Raw genomic sequence first — 23340 nt, 5'->3', positions numbered from 1 at the left:
CAGTGAGCTATCAATTGTATCTAAGTCGACATTGGATGCCTTCAACCATTTTTTTTTAAAAACACGATACATGCCTCCCATGCCTAATCTTCAATTACCATGATCAGCAGTAACTGATGATGCAAAGCTGGACTGCTTATGTATGTGGCTTTCATGGGGAAAAAAGACGCATAGTGAGATGGACATTGCACTTGGTAACTTGCTTAAATGAATGCCAAATGATGATTCATGTGATGGATGTGATAGACTTATCCTATTGCAGCTTGGTATTTCATGCTTGGATGATTGATCAAATAATTCGGATGAAGACTTTTGCATGATTATAATTTTGGTAATTGCACTTCAGCATCTCTTTGTTCTTTTGAAACTACTCAGTTTACCTAGACTAATTAAAACTAAAATTCCCTTTACTTTCTTGTCCAACAGGTCTGTTTCTTTCTGGAGGAAATATAATCTGCTAGTCTCGACAACAACATGCTGATGAAGGGCCAATGCCCATCTACATCTGTGGGAAAGAAGAGGCCTCAAAGAGGTCTACCCCTGTAGACTTGGAAGGGGTGACTTATTTATAATACTGCAGACTAGCAGCTTCAGTGTAATGGCCACCCAGAATACAAACATGAGCACAGTCCCGGGCACATGTAGTAGGGGTATAACAATGTTGTGGAAGTCTCGTGCAAATTATAATTGTAGCAACCGACACCAGTATATGGTTGAAAAGTTTATTTAATGAAGCAACGGCTGGATTAGAAACAAACAACTAGCTGACACGTGTTTCGTCACTAGGAGTGGTCCTGTGACTCTTCAGGGCTGTGTGGCATCTGTAGGGCTAAGGAAAGCAAGCCCCATAGAGCCGGTGATAATTCCAACCCGACCGGGGTGTGCGGTAAACTTGAGCAAAGTGGAGGAGGCGGTGCTCCTCGTAGGTGACAGGCACGGTGTGCATGCCGCGTGGAGAAAAGGTAATGCGGGCGTGGGTAAGGCCGGGACATGTGTAGTCCTGTATAGTCTGAGAGTAGTGGGAGAGAACAGGGCGGGTACGCCGGTCCAACGGTAGACGTGTCTCTGCACAAGCACTGTAAAGGAGACGTCCAGTGTCTTGTGGCGGGATCAAACGCCAGGTGGCAGCGGGTAAAGGGTCCACAGAGCTGAAGCATGATGGAAGGCGGATGCGCCTGCTGGGTTGCTGGGAGGAGGCAGCAAAACACTGGTGACATCTTGGTGCCCAGCTAGGCAGCAAGACGTCACCATTGTCCTCTGGCCTCCTCCGAGCAACCCAGCAGCCTCATCCGCCTTCCATCATGCTTCAGCTCCGTGGATCGCCACTTTTACTGTTTACCCGGCTACCCTTTACCCGCCGCCACCTGGCGTTTGAGGGTACCAGGGTACTTAAAAATAGTGGCCTGGGATCAGTGGAAATAGTGGCACTAGTAAATTATACTCCAGTTTATTCTCTGCACTCTGACTCCTCACACACCATGTTTACCTTGACTCCGAAATATTGTCATTTTCTTTTCTCATTCTACAGACCTTCTCTTCAAAGAGTTCAAATGTTTTCTCAGAATGAAGTAATCTTTAAGGTTCCATCTTCAAATTTGAAGATCAGACGTTTGCCGTACACGCCTATACTCTACGGCCTATACTCTCCGCTAAATACCAATTATCTGAACTCCTGGTACGATGGAACCTTAAAGATTACTTCATTCTGAGAAAACATTTGAACTCTTTGAGCTAGGACTGCCGACGAACTTAACAAAGAATCTTGCGTGAGCCCTGAAGAAGTCCGGTGACGGACGTAACGCGTTGGCTATTGTGTTTTATCTTCGTACATGAATAAAAGAATCTTTTCTGATGAAGACAATCTGACTTGAGAATTCTTGGGAGAACATTGATGAGAACTACTGTACTTCTCTAATACATATTGCTGATATTGTATTGACTTGATAACGACATTTGAAGAGTGCGGGATCAATTTTTGTGTAAAGTTGTTTTGGTAGGCCAATTGGTTTGGCTCTCCTATATTGGGACTCAGGGGATTGCGTCCCAGATCACCAGCACCTGTCCCTCTTTCAACTTATACGGACTTTCTGAACAGTGCGGGCATAGTAGCCTCAATTCCCCTTTTGCAATTTGATTACATGACCCTCTCGGCTGTCCGCAAAGGCTCAGAGAGCAAAGCCTCCCTTTTCGTTCGGCCAACTTAGCGCAGTGAGAAGAAACATCTGTCGCCGCTTCCTCATCCTCCTGCAGTATAAGCAGGGAGGAAAAATGCCACCGTTTTTGAAGGTGCAGCCGAGTGGCTACCTCCTGCCTGCACCTGTCCCCCTTGGTGGTAGTGGAGCTCGGGCAGGACTTCTGATAGGAACAGCAAGATCTTGTTGTGAGAAAAGCTGGAAAAATCAATATGAAATGTAGAAACCATTTCAAGCACATTTGTATAGTCAGTTAGGCACATGCTGGTTCTCAAGAGCTACTGGAAAAAATGTGATGTGATTTTGTGGCCCTATGGCTTACACGTTATTCAAATAGTTACTAATTGCTGTACTTTCTAATAATTAATCCACCACAAGCACCTGCACAATTAAAACGTGTTCAAATGAAAAAAACAAACTAGAAAACGTAAATAACGATTTCATGTAGTTATGTTATGTTAAATGGGATTTGTAAAGCGCGCTGACACCATGGGTTTCCTGGCACTGTAGGATAGAGGTGAGGCTGAGGACGGGAGAAGCGGAGTTAGCAGAGTGGGGGGAAGAGGAAGGTTTTGAGCAGCTTCCTGAAATGAAGGAGGGAGCTACTGGATTTGAGGGTCAGGGGAAGAGGATTCCAGAATTTTGGGGCCAGGAGGGCGAACCGACGGCCACCGAATTTGTTGGTTTTGGTTTTGGGGACAGCAAGCATATTGAGGTGAGCGGAACGGAGATCGCGAATTGGGCGGTGTGGGTTGATGAGTGAAGTCAGAAAAGCGGGGCAGGTGCAGTGGAGGGATTTGAACGTGAGGCAGCCCAGCTTAAAGGGCGCCCTTTGTTCTATAGGTAGCCAGTGCAGCTTGTGCAGCAGGGGTTTAGCAGACTGCCATTTGGGAGTTTTGTAGATAAGGCGGGCTGCTTGGTTCTGCACGACCTGGAGGCGATGGAGTAGTGATTTTGGGAGTCCGTGATACAGGGAATTGGAGAAGTCCAGGCGGGAAAGTACCAGGGAGATGATTACCTGGATCAGAGCGGCGGGTGGTAGTAAATGCCTGACTTTGCGGATTTTATGGAGCTGGAAGGTGCATGATGAGATCACGGTACCAACTTGAGGTCTGAGGGAGAGTTCGGCATCGATGGTCACGCCGAGACTCTATACTGATTTCGCAGGGATCGGGGGGGGGCCTAGTTTGTTGGGCCAGAACTGCGAGCCCCAGTGGGAGGAGCAGGATCCAGGGAGAAGAAGCTCAGTTTTTCCATGGTTTAGTTTTAGTTGATTGCAGTTCATCCACTCCTGGATGTGTATCATGACGGAATGGAAGTTGTCCACAGCGTTCGAGGAGTTGAGTGGGAAGATGATCTGCAGATCGTCAGCGTAGTTATACATTGTAATGTCCCAGTTTTGGAGCGAGTGGATCAGGGGCTGAAGGTAAAAGTTGAATAGTAGGGGTGACAGGGAGGAGCCCTGAGGGACTCCACAGGTCGTGGGAGTTTTGGACGCTGTGTAGGGGCCCAAGCGGGTGGCTTGAGTTCTGCCAGTCAGAAAGGACTGAGTCCATTTGAGGGCAGGACCCTGGATGCCAGCCTGTTCGACACGGTGAAGAAGGATGTTGTGGTCAACCGTGTCGAACGCGGCCGACAGAGAGAGCCTGAGGGATCCCTGTATCAGCGTTCCTCCTCAGCGTGTCAAGGACTGCTAGGATGATGGCCTCGGTGGAGTGGGCTGGCCTAAAGCCGGCCTGGTTAGGCTCCAGGTGGCAGGAGGTCTCGATGAAGTTGGAGAGACACCGGGTGACGTGGGCCTCCATTAGTTTGGAAAAATGTGGCAGGAGCAATATGGGACGGTAGTTGGAGAGTTCCACCGGGTCCGCACCAGGTTTCTTCAGGAGAGGCACTAAGATGGCCTCTTTGAAGGTGCTGGGGACAGTACCCGTGCTGAGGGAACCATTCAGCAGAGGTAAAATGCAGTCGGGTAGATTGAGACAGACGTTCCGTAGGACCAAGGGGGGGCAGCAGTCATTTGGAGAGCCGGATTTTACCCGGGTCGCAAGTTCAACTAGTGAGTTGGGGGTACGCCAGGTGGCTTGCAAATGGGGTAGGGGTCGCGCGCCCAAGTTCAAGGCATGGCTCAATACCATGATCACGTGGCAGGAACATATCCGCAATTATGCCGACCTCATGCCGCACATGTCCCGCCCCAAGGACCTCTGGGGACCCCTAGTGGCCTATCTTCTTCGAGAGCAGGGGGACAACTCTTGGGATCCGTGAGTCGCTCCTACGCGTGAACCACCGCGCTGCGTACTTGGTTTGGCTTTGTCTCCCGGCCCCCCCAACGCTCTGCGACACGCTTTCCTTCCCTGACCCCATGCTCAATTTATAGATATGTTGTGCTGAACACCACTGTTTTGCTCTTGGCACGCTTTTCACCTTCAGAGCCGGATTTACGGCGCCCCCCTGGATAAACCAGTAATTAAGGTCGCCAAAGAGAGCTAGTCTGGAATCCTTGATTTTAATGATTTTCTCAGTAAAAAAGAGATTGAGGGCATCACAGGTCTCTTGGGAGGGTGACTGACCTGAGAGAGTTCTGTCCTCTGAGGTAAGTTCGTTCATGATTTTAAAGACCTCCTTTGATTTGTTGTCCGCGGACGAGAATCTGTGTGAAAAATGTTCCGATTTGGCTGAGGAGATTGCATTTTTGTATTCTCTGCGAGCTATAATGTATTGCAATCTGTCTGGTTTGGAGTAATTACGTCTCCATGTCCGTTCCATCTGGCGCACCTTCAGTTTATATTTCTTAAGGTCGTCAGAGAACCATCGGTGGGAGATGTAGTGTCTGGTGGGGGGAAATTTGGTAAGGGGGGCAAATTGGTCGCTGGCCGATTTTAGCCAGGTGCCAATGTCGCTTTCCATCATGTCGATATTGGTTAACGGATTGATGGCTGGCCGGGTGTCGGATAAGGTCGCGAGAAAACCTTGGGAGTCATGAGAGCTCCATTTGCGTGAAAGGCAGCCAGCCATCAGAGGGGCGGGAGTCCTGCCGATGACAGTGAGGGTGGTTTCAACTAGGTGGTGGTCTGACCAGGCGCAGGGGGAGACAGATGGCTGGGAAAGTGTTAGGTTTTGGGTCCAGATCTGGTCCAGGATGTGGCCCTTGATGTGGGTGGGCAAGGAGATTTGTTGGATCATGTTAAGGCTATTGAGGGCTTCAAAGAGCTCTGCGGCGTGGGGCCCGGCGTTGGCATTGTTAAACCAGTAATTAAGGTCGCCAAAGAGAGCTAGTCTGGAATGCGATGTAAGTAGGTAAGACAGCTGTTCGATCGATGCAAAAGAAGGTATAGAGTGAGGCGGCCGATATAGGAGAAGGAGTGTTAAAGCTCCTGCATCCGTTTTTAGGCTGATGACTAGGTTGTCTACTTCCGGGAGGGTAAGGGAAAGATGTGGAGATAAAGTTGAGGCGTTTAGATATTATGGCTGCCACCCCACCCCCAGGGCGATTTCCAGAGCGATCGGCATGGAGGATGTAGTAGTCTGGGGGGAGGGCCGCCAAGATGTCGGGGAGAGAATCTGTAGTCAGCCAGGTTTCTGTGAGCAGAAGTACGTCTGGCTTCTCATTAGACAGAAGGATATAGATGTTGGCTTGGTGTTTTACCAAGGAACGGGTGTTCAGATACAACACCCGGATGGAAGTGTCACTCCTAACCGGTTTAGCGGGGGGAGTGCACCAACTGGAGGGGCGTAGGTCTGAGCGCGCGAGGCCGGCTGTGGTGATGCATCTGATGGCGGTGGGAGAAGGTGAGAGGTGGAGGAGTTGTAGTTCTCTGAGGGAGTCGGCCGAGTATGAGATGAAATGGCCGGCATGGCTGACCCCTGGGCCCGGCCTGGCGCGGACGGGCGCAGACGGGCTTGCCTTTGGCGCGCCCGCTGCGCTCGTCCGCTGCGCGTCCAGGAAGTGCACAATGTTATAGGGGAGAGGGGGGTGTGGCCTCACGGCAGTGGGCGTGGCCTGTGGTGTAATAAAGAAGTTGAAAATCCAAGATAATTCCAAGTAAAATCCAAGGTTTATTGAACTGCAGCACAGTACATCCACTCTCCAAGTTACCAGTCCTTTTTCTCTACCCCAATCCATTTCAGACCATAACAATTCTAAATGGAATCCATAACACAATGTGCATGAGCAGCTATGAAGAGACATTCTATTTAAAAGGGAAATATGTACAACATTGGAATTTGTATTAAAAGGGAAATATCTGCAAACAAGAATACTATACATTTTCACCCTAAAGAAAATTAAGTGATTACGTAAACATAAAAAAAACAAATCCTTACACATAAAAGAAACTACTGGTTATAATAGAAAATTTAAGACACACATTTGGATACTCTTCTAACATTCCATCTTTTGCCATCTTGTGTGACAACGCTATTGTGATAAACTTTTACAACCTTCATAGGTTTGCCAAACTTTGTCTCACCTTTGGTAATATAACCAGGTTTACGAATCCTAACCACATCACCTACCATAAAAGCAGGTTGTTTGACTTTCATCCTAGTATCATAATCACTTTTGTATTTGCACTGTTTGAGTTCCACTTTCTCAGCTACATCCTTGACATTCACATCAACCATGCGATAACCAGCCCTTTTCTTAAACCACCAAGGACATAGGTTAGATACAGGATCTCTACCCTCTAGTAGGCGGAAAGGAGAAACTTCTGTAGTGGCATGAGGCGTTATACGGTACAGCCATAACTTTTCTCTCAATTTCTCCTTCCACATTCCCCCAAACTTCCGAGCCCATAGGATATCTTGTTTGAGAACCCTGTTATATCTCTCCACTAGCCCATTTCCTTGTGGTTCATACAGAGCAGTGGTGCAATGCTTTATACCATAAGTACTCAAAAACTCCAACATCTCTGAAGATTTGTACTGTACCCCATTATCTGATACAATGCTTTCTGGGAATCCTTCTCTTGAAAATATCTCTCTCAAAAATAAAATAACACTTTCAGTGTTAGGATGAGGTACCAGTTTGACCTCAGGCCATTTGGAGTGATAATCCACAGCAACTATAGCGAATCTACACTCCTGTGGTAAAAAATTGAATGGGCCAGCAATATCGATCCCTAATTTCTGCCATGGATGATCTGGCCACTTCACAGGAGTCAAAGGTGCCGGATCACATTTGCACGTCTTATCACTTTCAATGCACTCAGGACACTCTCTAACAAATTTATCTACAAACGTATCCACTCCTGGCCACCAGAAATTTGACCTAATTAATCTTTTCATGGACGACATGCCCATGTGACATTTATGACTCATTGGCAAAATAACATCTCTTACCGCAAAAGGTGGAATACATTTTCCAGCTCTGAATAGTAGATTTCCCTCTATGGCCAACTCATCAGCAACATTGTAAAATGGTATAACTTCAGCTGGAATTAATTCCTTAGAAGGCCAACCCACACTCACATAATCTCTCACTTTGCACAAGACATCATCCTCACTCATGCTTTTCATCCATAAATCTTCTGAAATGATACTGAATTTCTCAGACAATAATTCTGAAATGCTAGTTACGACTTCAGTATCTTCATCATCACTGACACTGGGATATGGTAATCTTGACAAACAATCTGCAGTCACATTGAGTTTCCCAGGCACATATTCTATGTCAAAACTATATTCTTGTAATCGTGACATCAATCTAGCAATACGAGCAGTCGCACTTAAACCTCCACCGGGTGAAAAAATACCCACCAAAGGCTTATGATCAGTACGTATCAAAAATCTTGCACCCCAAATATAATTCCGGAAAAGTTCAACAGCCCAGACACATCCTAATAATTCCTTTTCGATTACAGCATACCGTTTTTCAGTGTTATTTAGAGATCTAGACGCGAATGCAACATTCCAGTCCTCCTTACCCGAACGTTGCGAAAGCACGCAACCCAGGCCATAAAGGCTAGCATCCACTGTCAAAACACAAAGTTTGTTCAAACAAAACGGTCTAAGTGTAGGAGCTGACACCATGTCAAGTTTAATACTGTCAAAAGCGTTTCGTTGTTTAGTTCCCCACAAAAATTCAACATCTTTCCTGGTTAGTTCTCTTAACGGCTCCACTTTAGTTGCGAAACCAACTATAAACTTACTGTAATATTCACAGAGTCCTAAAAATTATAACAATTTATCTTTGCAATTCTCTTTCTTAGGAGCAACACCATTCCCAGAAATAGTATGCCCTAAATATTCTATCTTCTTTTGAAATAATTTGCACTTTTTACTCTTAATGGTAAGACCAAACTTACTTAACATTTTACACACATTACTCAGGTGTTCCATATGTACTTCATCACTCTTAGAAAATACTAAAATGTCATCCTGAAAACACTTCACATAGTCACTCATGTCTTTAAAAATATGATACATCGATCTATGAAAAACTGAGGCTGCCGATGCCAAACCAAATGGCATCCGTTTGAATTGATATAATCCCTGAGGTGTAATAAATGCTGTGAGATGACGTGATTCCTCTGCTAACACTACCTGATGATACGCAGATCTCAAATCTAAGGTAGAAAAAACTACAGCCTCACCAATCATGCTCACTACTTCATTGATATTCGGCAGAGGATGACAATCTACTACTATATTAGCATTAAGTGCTCTCAAATCTATGCAAAGTCTCAGAGATTTATCAGGTTTGCGTGCCAAAACTACTGGCGAAACCCATTCTGACGATTCTATCTCCTCTATGACATCATTTTTTAACATATCTTTTAGAGTATCACGTAACTCTTCTCTAACATTGAGTGGTACAGGTCTAAGCTTTTGCACAACTGGTTCAGCTCGTTGTTTGAGCTTGATGACATGAGTGAACCCGCTTAGCTTACCTAACTTGTCTGAAAAAACTCCAGGAAACTCACACGAAAGTAACTACTCTCTTCTGCAAACATAACTCTTTTATTTAACTCATCTCTATCCTTTAACACCATGACTGGATCTTTGCTGCGTGGATTCAACTTAATGTTAAGTTTGAATTGATCGCGCCAACCCAGAACATTCACACCCTTTACTACAACATATAATTTGATGTACGCAGATTGATCTTTAAAATATATGGTGGAAGCAATATAACCAATGAAATCAATGTATGAACCATTGAAACCTTTTGCCATTACATCAGGAGGGCACAAATTACTCTTAGCAATCTTAGATTCATACATTTCATGAAAGTATTCTTCCGTTATGATGGTCCAAGGAGACCCAGAATCAGCCATTAGCTCTAGTTCAACACCCATAAATTTAACCACACACTTAGGAGAGTCCAACACATCCTCTTCAAGCAACCCTAAACTCACTAATGATACAATCATTCCTCTTTCTTTAAGGGATTCATCAGACACGACATGCTCACATCTTGACAAATTTGATCCGAAATCAGTGTCATCTCTCACACAAGAGACTTCCCCTTTTTTAAAATAATTACTTTTGTCCCCAATTTTCTTTTTTTCTTCCCTACAGGACTTGGAAAAATGACTAACTCTACCACATTTGTTGCACTCTTTTCCCAAGGCAGGACAAAACTTGAAGGAAGCTACATGATTGTAACTCCCACATCTAAAACATACAATGCGGTTACGTGATATATTCCTATAGTTTTGAAAACCTTTTGTAACATTGTTCATAGCACATACTTCTTCACTTAGTTTATCATTCTTGCTACCCCTAGTGCTTGTTTCTTCAATAGTTTTCATCCATTTGTTAGATTGTACAAAAGCCTTGGCAGTGGAAATGCTTTCTAATAAAGTGGGATTACCTAATATCCACAATTGTTCCTGTGTTTTCTTACATTTAACATTGACAATTATCTGATCTCTGATCATTTCGTCTGTCATTGCACCAAAATTACATGAAACCACCAAAGCTCTCAAACCCGTTAAAAAATCATCAAAAGATTCATTTTCTTTCTGTGCCCTCGTATAAAACTTGTAACGATTCAGAGCAATACTGGTTGTGGGTTTGAAACGTGTTTCTACACGAAGCATTGCTTCATCAAATACACCAGAGTCACCAGGAACAGGAGGTAAATTTCTAAAAATAGCTTGCCCTTCGTATCCTAAACAATGAAGAAAAATATTCTTTTTCTTTCATTTCCCATCCTTTCCCATCAATAGCCTTTAAATAAGTTAAAAACTCCTCCTTCCATCTGTTCCAGGGGATGGGAGGATCACCCTTACATTGTAAAAATTTCGAAGGAGGGTCAAACTGCATGGTGAAAATGATAATAGTACAAATTAAATAGTGAACAAAATGAAGCAATATGATATTATTACCGTTGAAAGAAAATAAAATGCAAAGTAAATAAACACAAATTCAATCCTTGAGTACACCAGCTGTGTACATCAGCGCTGTAATGTCCTACACAGCAGTTGTAGATTATAGTGCAAAAGTCTAGCACTAGCTCGAAATTTCCAGCAATAATGCACGCGATGTGAAAATGTTGTCAAACGGATAGTTGTGAAGTTCGTCGTGCGGCGTGGCTTATTTGATCAATATATTCCAAAATGTGAAACAGTACCTTTATTTCACGAGTACACCCGAGTCACTACTTGGAAACCATGGTAACTGCACGCTCCAACACGGCGCATGGAGATTTGTTGCACGGGAAGACTCAGTCCTTCGCGTGTTGCTCGTTGAAACCACATTCAAAGGTAAACATTTGCTTATTTCGTTTAAAATTGTGAAACTTTCGCGCAAACACCCATAAATTTCGTAGTTTACGGTAAACACAGCGTCCTCAACCGTGCAGTCTCCAAGATGAAAAGCGTTACCAATAGAATATTGTACACCAGTGAGAGCAGGTGTAAATAGTATTCCAAGTAAAATAAAGTTTTAAATCCTTCAGTCCTTAAGTAGGATAGTCGATAGCAACGTCTTCTATGTAGGAATGAACCAAGCTCCAATATTCAAAAGTTTATAAAATCCAAACTAGGTTAAGATCAGGTAAAAATCCAAAAATCCTTTCAAAATAAGGTGTACCACACCTGTGCTGCTGTAGTAGTAGGTACTAGACACTCTCGTCGCCAATTTTGTAATAAAGAAGTTGAAAATCCAAGATAAAAAGTAAAATCCAAGGTTTATTGAACTGCAGCACAGTACATCCACTCTCCAAGTTACCAGTCCTTTTTCTCCACCCCAATCCATTTCAGACCATAACAATTCTAAATGGAATCCATAACACAATGTGCATGAGCAGCTATGAAGAGACATTCTATTTAAAAGGGAAATATGTACAACATTGGAATTTGTATTAAAAGGGAAATATCTGCAAACAAGAATACTACATGTGGGCTCTGGGATGATGGCGGCAAAGAAGTTTGTAATCCGCGACAGCGCTTACATCCGCTGCGCGGGGATGCCCAGCACGTTTTTAGAAGGGAGAAGTGCCCGGGGAGAAGGAATTAGGCAAGTAAAAACAACAATTCAAATACAAGTTTTTTTTTTTTAATATTCGAGCGTTTCTCCCGGCTTCCGCCTCAGGAGATAAGTGTCCTCTGCCTCGCGCTGGTAATCAGCGCGGCTTAAGTAGCTTTGGTGCGGGGGGCGTGGCCTCACGGCAGTGGGTGTGGCCTGTGGGCTCTGGGATGATGGCGGCAAAGACGTTTGTAACCCGCGACAGCGCTTACATCCGCTGCGCGGGGATGCCCAGCACGTTTTTGGAAGGGAGAAGTGCCCGGGGAGAAGGAATTAGGCAAGTAAAAACAACAATTCAAATACAAGTTTTTTTTTTAAATATTCGAGCGTTTCTCCCGGCTTCTGCCTCAGGAGATAAGTGTCCTCTGCCTCGCGCTGGTAATCAGCGCGACTTAAGTAGCTTTGGTGCGGGGGGGGGTGTGGCCTCACGGCAGTGGACGTGGCATGTGGGCTCTGGGAAGATGGCGGCAAAGAAGTTTGTAACCCGCGACAGCGCTTACATCCGCTACGCGGGGATGCCCAGCACATTTTTAGAAGGGAGAAGTGCCCGGGGAGAAGGAATTAGGCAAGTAAAACCAACAATTCAAATACAAGTTTTTAAAAAAAATATTCGAGCGTTTCTCCCGGCTTCCGCCTCAGGAGATAAGTGTCCTGAAGTGACACTTTCTTTTAATAGACACTTAAGTTTTGTTTAAAAAACATGACTAGACTTGCCATTGAAAACGTTTGTGCTTGCAATTTATGCTACACATTTTATTTTACTATATCATGTAACATCAATAGAGCTAGCTTTACAGGACACCATGATTTTTGGGCACATAATAATTCCCATGGTCCTACACTCTACTGAGTCAGGAACAACATTTGTATTCCTAGGTTAAGGAGCAACTGAGTGTTTCATGAAGAGTGACATTTTAGGACAGGGCTTATATTATTGTTAGGTTGCATTATAGTCAGATTGGGTAGTTAATGGACTGTAGAAGACAGACCAGTGCAAGAATTGGCGTATGAGGAAAAAACCATAGGAAAAAGCTCAGGGAGAATTTATAGCACGTGTCAGGAATGGGTGGGACAGGATGGGATGTGATATGAATCGTTGGGCAGTGGTCACTGGGCAAGGTAAATACGAACACACCCCATTCCTCTTCCATTAATTTAAATGATAGAGACGGAAACATAAGAAGGTAGACAAATTAAAAAGGATTTGGGATGAGCTTAGAAAGGAACAAGGAAGGAAATGGGTACCTTAACAAAACATAACAAGTACAGCAGTTGTCTTTGAAAAAAGATCTTGACTTACTGCTTATTCCCTTCTCCTCAGTATACCTACCTGTGCAAGCTCTATTTAGTAATATCTCTATAAACCACAGTATTTGCACAAGTGGGAAAAAAATGAAACAAATGTGAATTTATAGTTAACCAAAGAATCACATTGAAAGATGACCTTCTACGTTTTAATAATCAAATAGTCAAAAACTGAACTCTATAAAAATGGTAATAATGATGAATAGGAAAAATCTAAGACGAGTAAACAAATAACAATATATGACTTACCGGCACCAGAGAGAATAACTTCCGGCATTATGGCGGCAAAGGAATCCTTCTTCCTGGGCCACTTCTTTGGTGTTCCTCCAAGTAGAAAATCAGAAACTTATTAGTAGTGCTTTCAACAATCATAATAAAGTGCATGTCCTAATTTTCAGTCAAAAAAATGTGCTGCTTGAGTAAACCAATCTCAAATCCCCCCTTAACCTCTATCCTAACAACAGTTACCTGTAATACAAATCAGTTAAAGGCATGTGCTCTACCCAATCTGTAATGCAGCCTGCTGGAAGAACATGCAAAGTGCGCAAGACTATTTGGCCGTCCCAAGAGGTTTGGCAAAGCGTCATGTGCACTTGGAGTGGGCAAACCCCTCCTCCCTTGTCCTGCTCTGAGAGCAGAGCAAACCCACCCGCCCCGGCTGCAAAGCAGCCGGAACAAATAAAATGATTTGTTTATACACTTATACTTTGGACAGTGGACCTGTAAAGAAACAAGAAAAGGGGCACCAGCCCTACGTTTTCACAAACCAAAGTGTTTTTGACGCTCTGCGTGCTAATTCCAAAATGCCCTCTGTCCTAAGAGCACCACCCCGAACATAGGGTGAATGTCAATTTTGCTTCTGATTTGGAATAGCACCGCTTAGTAAATAGATCGAGTCAATGAGAGGGATAAGTAACTCTCTGAATGTCCTTATATATATATGCTGAGTCTTGGTGTATATTTCAATGCTTATTTAATATTCCTTTTTAGAAAAAGCCAGCCAACGCGTTTCGTTCTGAAACAGAACTTCTTCAGGGCAAAAGTTGTGTCAAGCGCGGTCTAATCTAAAAAAGGGTCCTTTACATCAAACATTCTGAGACACACTCCATGTTAAGAGGGGTGTACACATTCCATGGAATTGTCCATCATATAATCATTGTATGCGTAAACAAATGTATTTCTCAATATTAATTCCTTCTATTATGGCATGAATCTGACTTAGATTTCGGTTCTGTAATATTTCAAGGTATGGATAAAAATATTCAAAATCCAAAGCGAATAATATTTCCACGGTAGTAACCTAGTTTGTTGGCCGAATAAGCCGACACCGCGACGTTCCACAAGTTCGGAAGCCCGCCGCTACTGCTACGAGCAGTAGCAGCGGGCAGACATTAAGAGAGTTACTTATCCCTCTCATTGACTGTATCTATTTACTAAGCGGTGCTATTCCAAATCAGAAGCAAAAAAGGAACAAATAAAATGATAATAACATTGAGTTATCATTTTATTTTTCCCTTAGTTACACTGCTTAAAAGCAGTGGGGCGAAGCTCCTCCACCTTAGCGGAGGTGCCGCCACTGGGAGAAGCTAGCCTACCTGAGATTAAAGGTCATTTTAAATGTGGCAATTGTGTTGCATGTACTTTTACATCTGATAGACACTTTTGAGCATGCCAATGTTAGACAAGTTCTTAACTTTTTCTCAAATTGTAACACTCGAAATGTTGGGTATTGTATATGGTGCCCCTTTAACTTACCATACATTGGACGAATGTCACAACCCATCAAGGCGTGCATTGGTGAACACTGAAGCAGAATAAGATTTTCCGTGCTGAACGCCCCATTGGTGAACCACACAGCAAATGAAATAAAATGGCAGGTCATTGATAAGCAACTGTCCCTAAAAGAGGAGGTGAGCTATCACAGATTTTGCCAAGACTTGAATGTCAGTGGATAGAAAGGATTAATTCTATCATCCAAGGACTCAAAACAGCGGAGGAATGGCATGGTTTCGTGGCAGGGTCGGATTGGTAATGCGGGCACTCGGGCAAAGCCCGAGGGGCCGTTGTCCAGTTCTAGCTGTGGGCTGCTTTTTTTAAGCTGTCTGGGGGCCGATTTGGGTGGTTTCTGCATGGTTCGATACTGCCAGCGGCCCAGTGGGTGCTTAAGTGATCTTTCTGGAGGCAGATGGGCATCCATGACCTCCCTTTTATTAATAGTAAGGGTTGTCACTCCCTTTCTCTCATTGGGCCGGCCCAATAATATATGCATATTAAGCGGGGGCCTGAGCAGAAGTGGCCTCACTTGTTTTCAGGTGTCGAAACTAAACGTGCATTTTTTTCCTTTGTTTTATAAAATTTTGCCGAAGCAGTGTTTTACAGAAAGACAATATGCAAATATGGGCCAATTTTTTTACGTGCCCGGCCCGATTTTTAATCCCAATCCAACCCTGTTTCGTGGCTACTCTATCTAACTGAGCAATATTTCCACACTGTTGCAATATGACACTAAGCCCAAGTTTGTACTCCGCGTAGGAATACTAAAATTCAGGACTTTTTACAAACAACATTTTGACTCCTGACCTCATCTGATAAATCATATGTAAATATTCTTGGCACTCTTATCAATGTACCTTCAAATATTGCATTGTATATGATGTAAACTTATAATATGTTTTATTTGTACTATTATAGGACAGTATGTTTTGCTCTTCTAGAAATATAACATTGATGCACAATGTGACCTCACTCTAAAGACTAAAGACGTACACTTAGGGTATCACCCTGCCCATTGCATCGGGCCCGTTGTACTTGCAGGCATGAGTATCCTACTATTATTAAGGTGCTACAGTGCCCACGTGTTCTCACAGTCTATTTATGTGGTAATATACGTGGGCTTGTGGCCCCATACTGGGCTATCCGTTTTTAACAATATTGTAGTACAAAGATGCACTGGAAACATACACAGCAAACTACGCTGATGTAGTGCCTTTCGCACCCCGACACAGGGTACATCTCTTTTGCAACTTTCCTGCTCGCAGGGTTGCCTTGCCTTTTATCGTTTTTCACTTTTTTAATTTTTTTCAATTATCACAATTTGGATGTAACGCAGGTATGATTACCGCATCATTGTATCAGTAAAATACTGTGGTTTATCACATGTAACCAGCGAGTGTGTGCCTCGCCGCCATCATTGTACTATTACTGCGGTCGCTAGGGAATTATTATTGTGCTCCCAGCACACAGACTTATGCTCGTAGCCATGGAGGCGTAAAGATAGAAAACATCCTCCCTCGTCTCATCATTTTTTCAACCTTGTAACATGTATTTACACAGAATTTAGCTATCAATCTATCACATTCAGGGTAATTTACACATGCCATTGTGTAAACACCACACTTGGTCCGGCATCTTTAACACATTCTGGGGCAGATTTATGAAGGCCTTGCGCCGCCGGTGCGTCACTTTTTCCCCTGTTAAAAATGACGCACCGGCGGCGCAAGGCCTTCAAACATCTGCCCCTCTGTATTCCAGTATCCATGGGAATCGAGCAGGCAACTCTGCAATCCCAGATAACGAGAGAGGATGCCACCGACAGTGATCACTAGTGAGGTCTGCCCTGGCGTCCGGTTTTTGGCGGGAAGAACTGCTGTTTATAACACATCCGCAGCGAGTGCCGACCCCTTGTCGTTTTACAAGTGGAGACGGACTCATGCGGATCTCATGGATTCAACGCGTAGCTGACGTACGCGGTGTGTTTGGGAGGGAGGGGTGAGGGGGGTGAGCAGACCACCAGACAAGAGTTTGTGTGTGAAAAAGGCCGCTTTTATTGAAACAGGTGCACATTAACAATTTTAAAACCTCGGCCATGCCTTACAAAACTAAACCTTACTAAATAATAACTACCTTAAATTCCACACCCCACCCCCACCCCTAAAACTTCATTGACCCCGCCCCCACCCGAACATTACATCATTACAAATCCAACAATGCAAAAACCCCCGCAATAAACATTTCAATTTATCAACCCTCCAAACCATAAAACAAACTCCACCGTTTGTTCTCAAACTCCTCTTGGTCCCCCAACCTATGTATACATCCCCACACATCATCCTACCCAATTCCCCCTGCCGAAATGCAACAACCAATTAAAACCAACCACAAAATTGCCAAGCCTGACAAAAAACAACTAAATCCCGCACAGCACCTGTTCCAAGCGACATTTACAAAGAAAAGACCCCATGTACACCTGTGACACAAAAAGACGCCCCAGAAGAAAAAAGGGTAGAAAAAAGGGGGCAAAAAAGAAAATTCCTAAATGAAGTAAGAAAACTAAACTATAGAGTTATAAAAAACTAGAAAGACACAAAAAAAAATTTGGGGGAGGGAGGGGGGGAATTTTTTTTCCTCTGAACTACCTCCCGGCCACCAGGTCACCAAGCCTAAAATGGTGGCCGGGAGGAGGAGCCACAAGCACTTATGCTTGGGCTTCATTTGGTAGGACCAACAAGCCCAATTCTGGAAACTTCTCCCGGAAGCCTGCAGCAAACCCCCCCCACCTGCCTCCCAAACCGCCCGGGGGGGGGGACCTCCCTTCGGTCGGCTGCCCCCCCCAAGCCCCCCTTGGGAGGGAGGGGTGAGGGGGGTGAGCAGACCACCAGACAAGAGTTTGTGTGTAAAAAGGCCGCTTTTATTGAAACAGGTGCACATTAACAATTTTAAAACCTCGGCCATGCCTTACAAAACTAAACCTCACTAAATAATAACTACCTTAAATTCCACACCCCACCCCCACCCCTAAAACTTCATTGACCCCGCCCCCACCCGAACATTACATCATTACAAATCCAACAATGCAAAAACCCCCGCAATAAACATTTCAATTTATCAACCCTCCAAACCATAAAACAAACTCCACCGTTTGTTCTCAAACCCCTCTTGGTCCCCCAACCTATGTATACATCCCCACACATCATCCTACCCAATTCCCCCTGCCGAAATGCAACAACCAATTAAAACCAACCACAAAATTGCCAAGCCTGACAAAAAACAACTAAATCCCGCCACCCAGAAAGCGGGGAGAGGACAACAGTACCCTCCCCCTTTCTGCAACCCAAAGAAAACATGTCAAGCAAAAAAGAGGCAGCAAACCCAACACCGGGTAGAATCAGCCAGAAAACACCTGAATCTTCAAACAACGGGACAAGACTTCACGCAACTCCAAAAGATATAAGTCCATGCCCAAACGAGAAAGATGTACACCATCATCACGAAAAAATCTCAACTGCGTCATAACGAATGTCAGAATGAGTCACACGACCAAAGCCCAAATCCCTACAAAACCTGGAAACTTCTAAATTAAGTTTTTTCCGCGCCTTGTCAATAGCCTTGGGCTTAAGAGCTCCTCTCCGAGATCTCCTAGGAACCAATTCCGTCCACATCACATGGCAACCAGCCCATTGCTGCTTCAACAGAGAAAGGTCTTTCTTCATAGCTCGTATCAGAACCACTCCCTTCACCCTGCACAAATCGTTTTCCCCAAGATGGATCAACAGAACATCGGGACAGTGCCCCCCACCCAACCAAGAATTAAGCGCAGGAATCAAATCTTTCCAACACATGCCCCACCTACCCTTCCAGGACACATTGAAAAAACTCTCATTAAAACCAAGCATTGAACCAAAATATCTATCCCGTGCTTGACACTGCGCCCGCTTCACGAATGAATGGCCCACAATCCAGATGGTCATAGATGTTGATCGGGGACCAGCCACCGAACCTGAAAGAAAAAGCAGCATCAGATTTTAAGACACAGAGGATGACGCATGCGCCGCATCCGTTTCAAGGCGTACATAGCGCTGAAAACACCCAGAGGACCAACGCCCCAAGCGCATAATATCCTGCCCAGACCAACACCGGTTATGAGCCTCAGTCGCCGCTCCAATTCTGAAAGAATGTGTGCCATATTTTTTGTCATCCAAACCCATATAACGCAAAGCTTTGCGCAAAACCATGCGCAATTGGTAGTCAGAGACGCGCATTCCATCCGCATGAACAAAAATGCCAGACGCAGGGTCCCCACCAGAAACAGTACACCATCTCCTAGCCCAAAATAAAGGACACGTACTTGAAGGGGAGGAAGCGTCCAACCAAATCCCCCTACCCTTGGACCTTTGATCAGTTTTTGAACGATGAAGCCATAAATGAACACCTTTTTCAGACAAATGTACATCCCCCCACCCAATACCTTTACTAAATCTAGAACCCAACAACTCTGAAACCCGAAAAGCTCCAAAAAACATCCACACCATGAGGGTGGAAAACAGACAGACCTCAAAATCATCTCTACAAACAAAAGGAAGGGAGTCAACAACCCTGGCCAAATTCTGCCAGGACAAAGGGTTTCTAACTGCCTGCCTATAGCCTTGCTCCTGGGACCACCCTTCCAACAGTCTCCTACCCACTTCACCGGCCGAAGGAGCGTAACCCCAAAGGAGTTTACCCATAAAGGAAATGCCCGCTAACTTCCCAGCAATGGTGACCCTGGATAGCCCCTTGTCCATCAAACACAGAATAAATTGTACCACATCTTCCAAACGACCAGGACCTGGTGCCCGTCTTCGAGCCCCCGACGCTAAGAACTCCCTCCAAGCCAGCTCATAAGCAGATTGCGTAGATAAAGACAACGAACCTACCACCAATTGTACGACCCTGTGTTGCCGACCTCCCATAAGTGCTCCGGCATGGGTGTCGGGGTCCTGTCCGCCTCCGAGGCAAGCCCATGGAATCTCTCCCACTGTGAACGAGACAAAGCATCCACAATGTCATTGTCCACACCAGGAATGTGTAAGGCCCTGAAGCTGATGTCATACTTAAGGCAACCCAACACAAAGACGCACAGCAGTTTCAAAATCTGGGTATCTCTAGCAGACTGCCTGTTGATAATGTCCACAACAGCTTGATTGTCAATACGAAAAAGAACCTTTTTGTGCGCCAAATCCTGGCCCCACAAAGTCAAAGCCACCAACACCGGAAACAATTCCAAAAAGGCGATACTTCTGCCTCCATCCCTCCATTGCTCGGGCCATTTCTCTGCGCACCACCTGCCCTGCCAATACAGGCCAAAACCATCGCTGTCAGCCGCATCTGAGAATATCTGAACCTCCCACAGCCAATCTTGCTCCTGAGCCAAAGGAATTCCATTGAAAGAATGCAGAAAGGTGGACCACATCCGCAAATCCTCTTTCACCCCAGCAGTAAGTCGTATCCTATGATGAGGCAAATGATGACCTGACAGAGCCCTGCCCAGCCGCCTACAAAAAGTCCTACCCGCTCGTACCACTCTGCAAGCAAAGTTCAAGTGTCCCAAAAGGACTTGAACCTCTTTCACTGTAACCTTTGGTTTTGCCAACATAGCCTGCACAAGGTCTAGCATCTTCACTTTTTTATCCTGTGGCAAACGAGCCTGCATTGCTGTCGAATCAAGCTGAATGCCCAAAAAAGACATGGTCGCGCAAGGACCCATTGTCTTTTCCGGTGCAAGTGGGACTCCCAAATATTCCATGAGTTCCTTGAATTTGTCCAAAGCTGCCTGACACTGAGATGATCCCCGGGGCCCTACAAAAAAGAAATCGTCTAGATAATGTGTGACCAGCTCATGACCAGATTGGTGTACAAAAAACCACTGTAAAAAAGTGCTAAAAGTTTTGAAAAGAGCACAGGATATTGAACAGCCCATTGGCAGTGTCTTGTCCACGTACCATTTTCCATGAAAATTGATGCCCAGAAGACTCCAATCTTCAGGATGTACTGGAAGCAGTCTAAACGCTGACTTTATGTCACATTTTGCCATTTGCGCCAAAGGACCTGCTTCTACCACCAAAGACATTGCCACAGCCACTGAGGAATAGGACACTGAATCTGACTCTGCACCAATGAAATCATTAACAGATGCCCCTTCCGGCCAAGATAAATGCTGGATTAAACGATACTGCCCTGGCTCTTTTTTGGGAACGACTCCTATTGGTGAAATAATCAAGTTCTCCAAAGGCCAATCCAGAAAGGGACCTGCCATTCTACCTTCTTGCACTTCTTTATCAAGTTTATCCTGCACCACTGATTGGAGCTCATCAGCCGATTTCAAATTCTTGGACCATCGCCGCAAACGAGGACCAGAATAACCCAGACTAAAACCTTCTTGAAAACCTGTCAGCAAAAGTTGTTGAGCTCGCACATCCTCATAACACCTTAAACTATCTGCCAAAGTATCAAGCTTAACCGAAGTACAAGCCTTTGGGCCCAGCTCCTGGTGTATTCTTCCCTCCTCTGAAAGCCTGGGACTGCTGTGGGCCGGACGCACTAGCACTCTGCTGGGGCCACTGTTGCCCCGGCCGAGGCCCCCAACACTTGACTGATGGGTGCCTCCTACCACACTGAGAACATTCGTGCTTAAACCTGCAGTATTCCCTTGTACACAGGCCCTTGTTGAAATCCCAACAAGCTCCCCCTCCTGGCTGTGTGACCGCTGAACTTCCCACCCCTCCCCTGGTGGGCTTACCCTGAAAGGGCCGATACACTAAAGGAAGACCACTAGTGGTAAAAATGGTCTTACCACCAACAGAAACCCCCATGGTGTGCTGCCAAAGATCAGTGTCCAGTTCGCCCCACTTTGCATCAGGGTCCCAAGCCATGCGCGCCCTAAATTCCTCATCATATTGCGCCCATGCAAAGCCACTACCAGTGATCTGCGCTTTCCTGATAACATCCATGTATTTAAATAAAGCCACGCAGCGCTCAGGAAATTTTTCGCAATAAACACTAGCGTATATCAAAAATGCAGATGTCCAGTTCTCAATAGTGAGCGGTACTTTAGGGCGCTTAGCCAGCTCGTATTCCTCCTCTTTCGAGCCCTCCTTAGCGCGCACCTCCCTATGTAGTAACTTCAAAAGTTCTACATACTCACCTTTCCAAATTCTCTCTTTGGTAGACACCAGCAAATGTGCCCCCAGAGGCTTAGTCACACCCATATAGGGTAATTTTTTAATTTTTAATTCCTTGCTATGCAACGGCTCAGCGCCCCCTACAGACTCAGTATTTGTGGCACACTCATCCTTGCCAGCTGCACCCTTAACATCACTTGTGCCCACTCCTTGATCTTTAACGTATCGACCCTTGTACAATTTATCCCCAGTCTCTTCTACAGATTCACCCCCTATCCCCACAGACACCATTCTCGGTTTGGCCCGTGGTTCACTAATCTCACCTGGGTTTAAAACGGGGGCTTGCCCTGGCCCCGACCTCCATGTCGGACGTTCCACGTTGTCCACCATCCGAGGAACCTCTCCTGTGGGGCCGCGCTCTCGAACTGGTCCAGACATCACCACTTTCTTTGGGAGCACCGCCACTGGTGCCTGTAAAACACTACAAGAAGCATGAAAATGCCCCCCCCCAACACAGTATCACGCAGCTCCCCTTCCTCGGGGCTGTCCTCATCATAATCCAAATTCAACGATTCTTCCAGTTGAGGAGGGTTTGACACCAACATACTCCTGGGAGCCTTTGCCGGCTCTTCCACCACAGATAGGACCTTACCAACCCGTTTTTGACCACCTAATGGGGGAGCCGACTGTACCCGCTGGTACTCCCTCAACTTCTGACTGATCCCAATAGCCTCTTCAGCAGACAAATCCATCCTCCTTGTATCAAGGTGTGTAGGGGCCAGCGAGGTCGCGCCGGACCTGCATCTGCTGACCGCGCCGGGATCCCCCGACAGTACGGGATGTGCCGCGCCAGGCTCCACCCTCCCTTCTCCTCGGTGAAATTGGGCCGCCTGTCGCCCTACCGAGTCTGCATTCCCACGCCGGTCCCTAGCCTGTAAAGAAAAAGGCTGGACTGATGTGCCGGGCCCTTGACTAACAGCTACACCAAAAACAGACGAGCCCCTAAAATAATTACTCTGCGAAATCCCAACATCCTTTAACCCCACATCCGCTGAGGAAAAACTCACCCTGCGAGGAGGAGGAGAAGGCTCCACCAACTCATCCCCACTACTGACCTCCAACATAGCCTGCAATACAGTTGAAGCGGGACCCAGCTTAGGGCCAGCCCGCCCCACCTGTCCTTGAACCACCAACTCCCGTGACTGACTAGCATCATGAAGACCGCCAAAACCTGTACTACTCCTGTCCAAGCCAGCTTCCAAAACACCCTGCGACCAAGAAGGAAAAATATCAAGACCTTCCCAGGACCTGGCACCCATCCCAGGCCTTCCACTCACACCTCCCCTCGAAGGAAAAGAAGCTACCTGCGCCAAATTACCCGAAACCATCGCATTGGGCCCCAGAGAAAGGACAGGGGAAATTAAAATACCAGT

General features: G+C 45.4%; 1 long non-coding RNA gene across 1 annotated transcript; it reads right to left on the bottom strand.

Moving 5' to 3' along the window:
• Positions 1-18628: 18628 nt before the first annotated feature.
• LOC144826274 (uncharacterized) lies at positions 18629-22297 on the bottom strand. Its single transcript, XR_013609752.1, has 3 exons — positions 22231-22297; positions 19664-19764; positions 18629-18747 (listed from the first exon to the last, which is right to left on the bottom strand). It is a non-coding gene; the product is annotated as an uncharacterized LOC144826274 (long non-coding RNA).
• Between the last annotated feature and the right edge of the window lie 1043 nt (positions 22298-23340).

The sequence above is a fragment of the Lissotriton helveticus genome, chromosome 3_2 (genome assembly GCF_964261635.1).
Source record: "Lissotriton helveticus chromosome 3_2, aLisHel1.1, whole genome shotgun sequence".
In the NCBI taxonomy this organism is placed as follows: domain Eukaryota; kingdom Metazoa; phylum Chordata; class Amphibia; order Caudata; family Salamandridae; genus Lissotriton; species Lissotriton helveticus.
The sequence above is the reverse complement of the archived record's forward strand: the minus strand, read 5'-3'. Positions and strand labels throughout refer to the sequence as shown.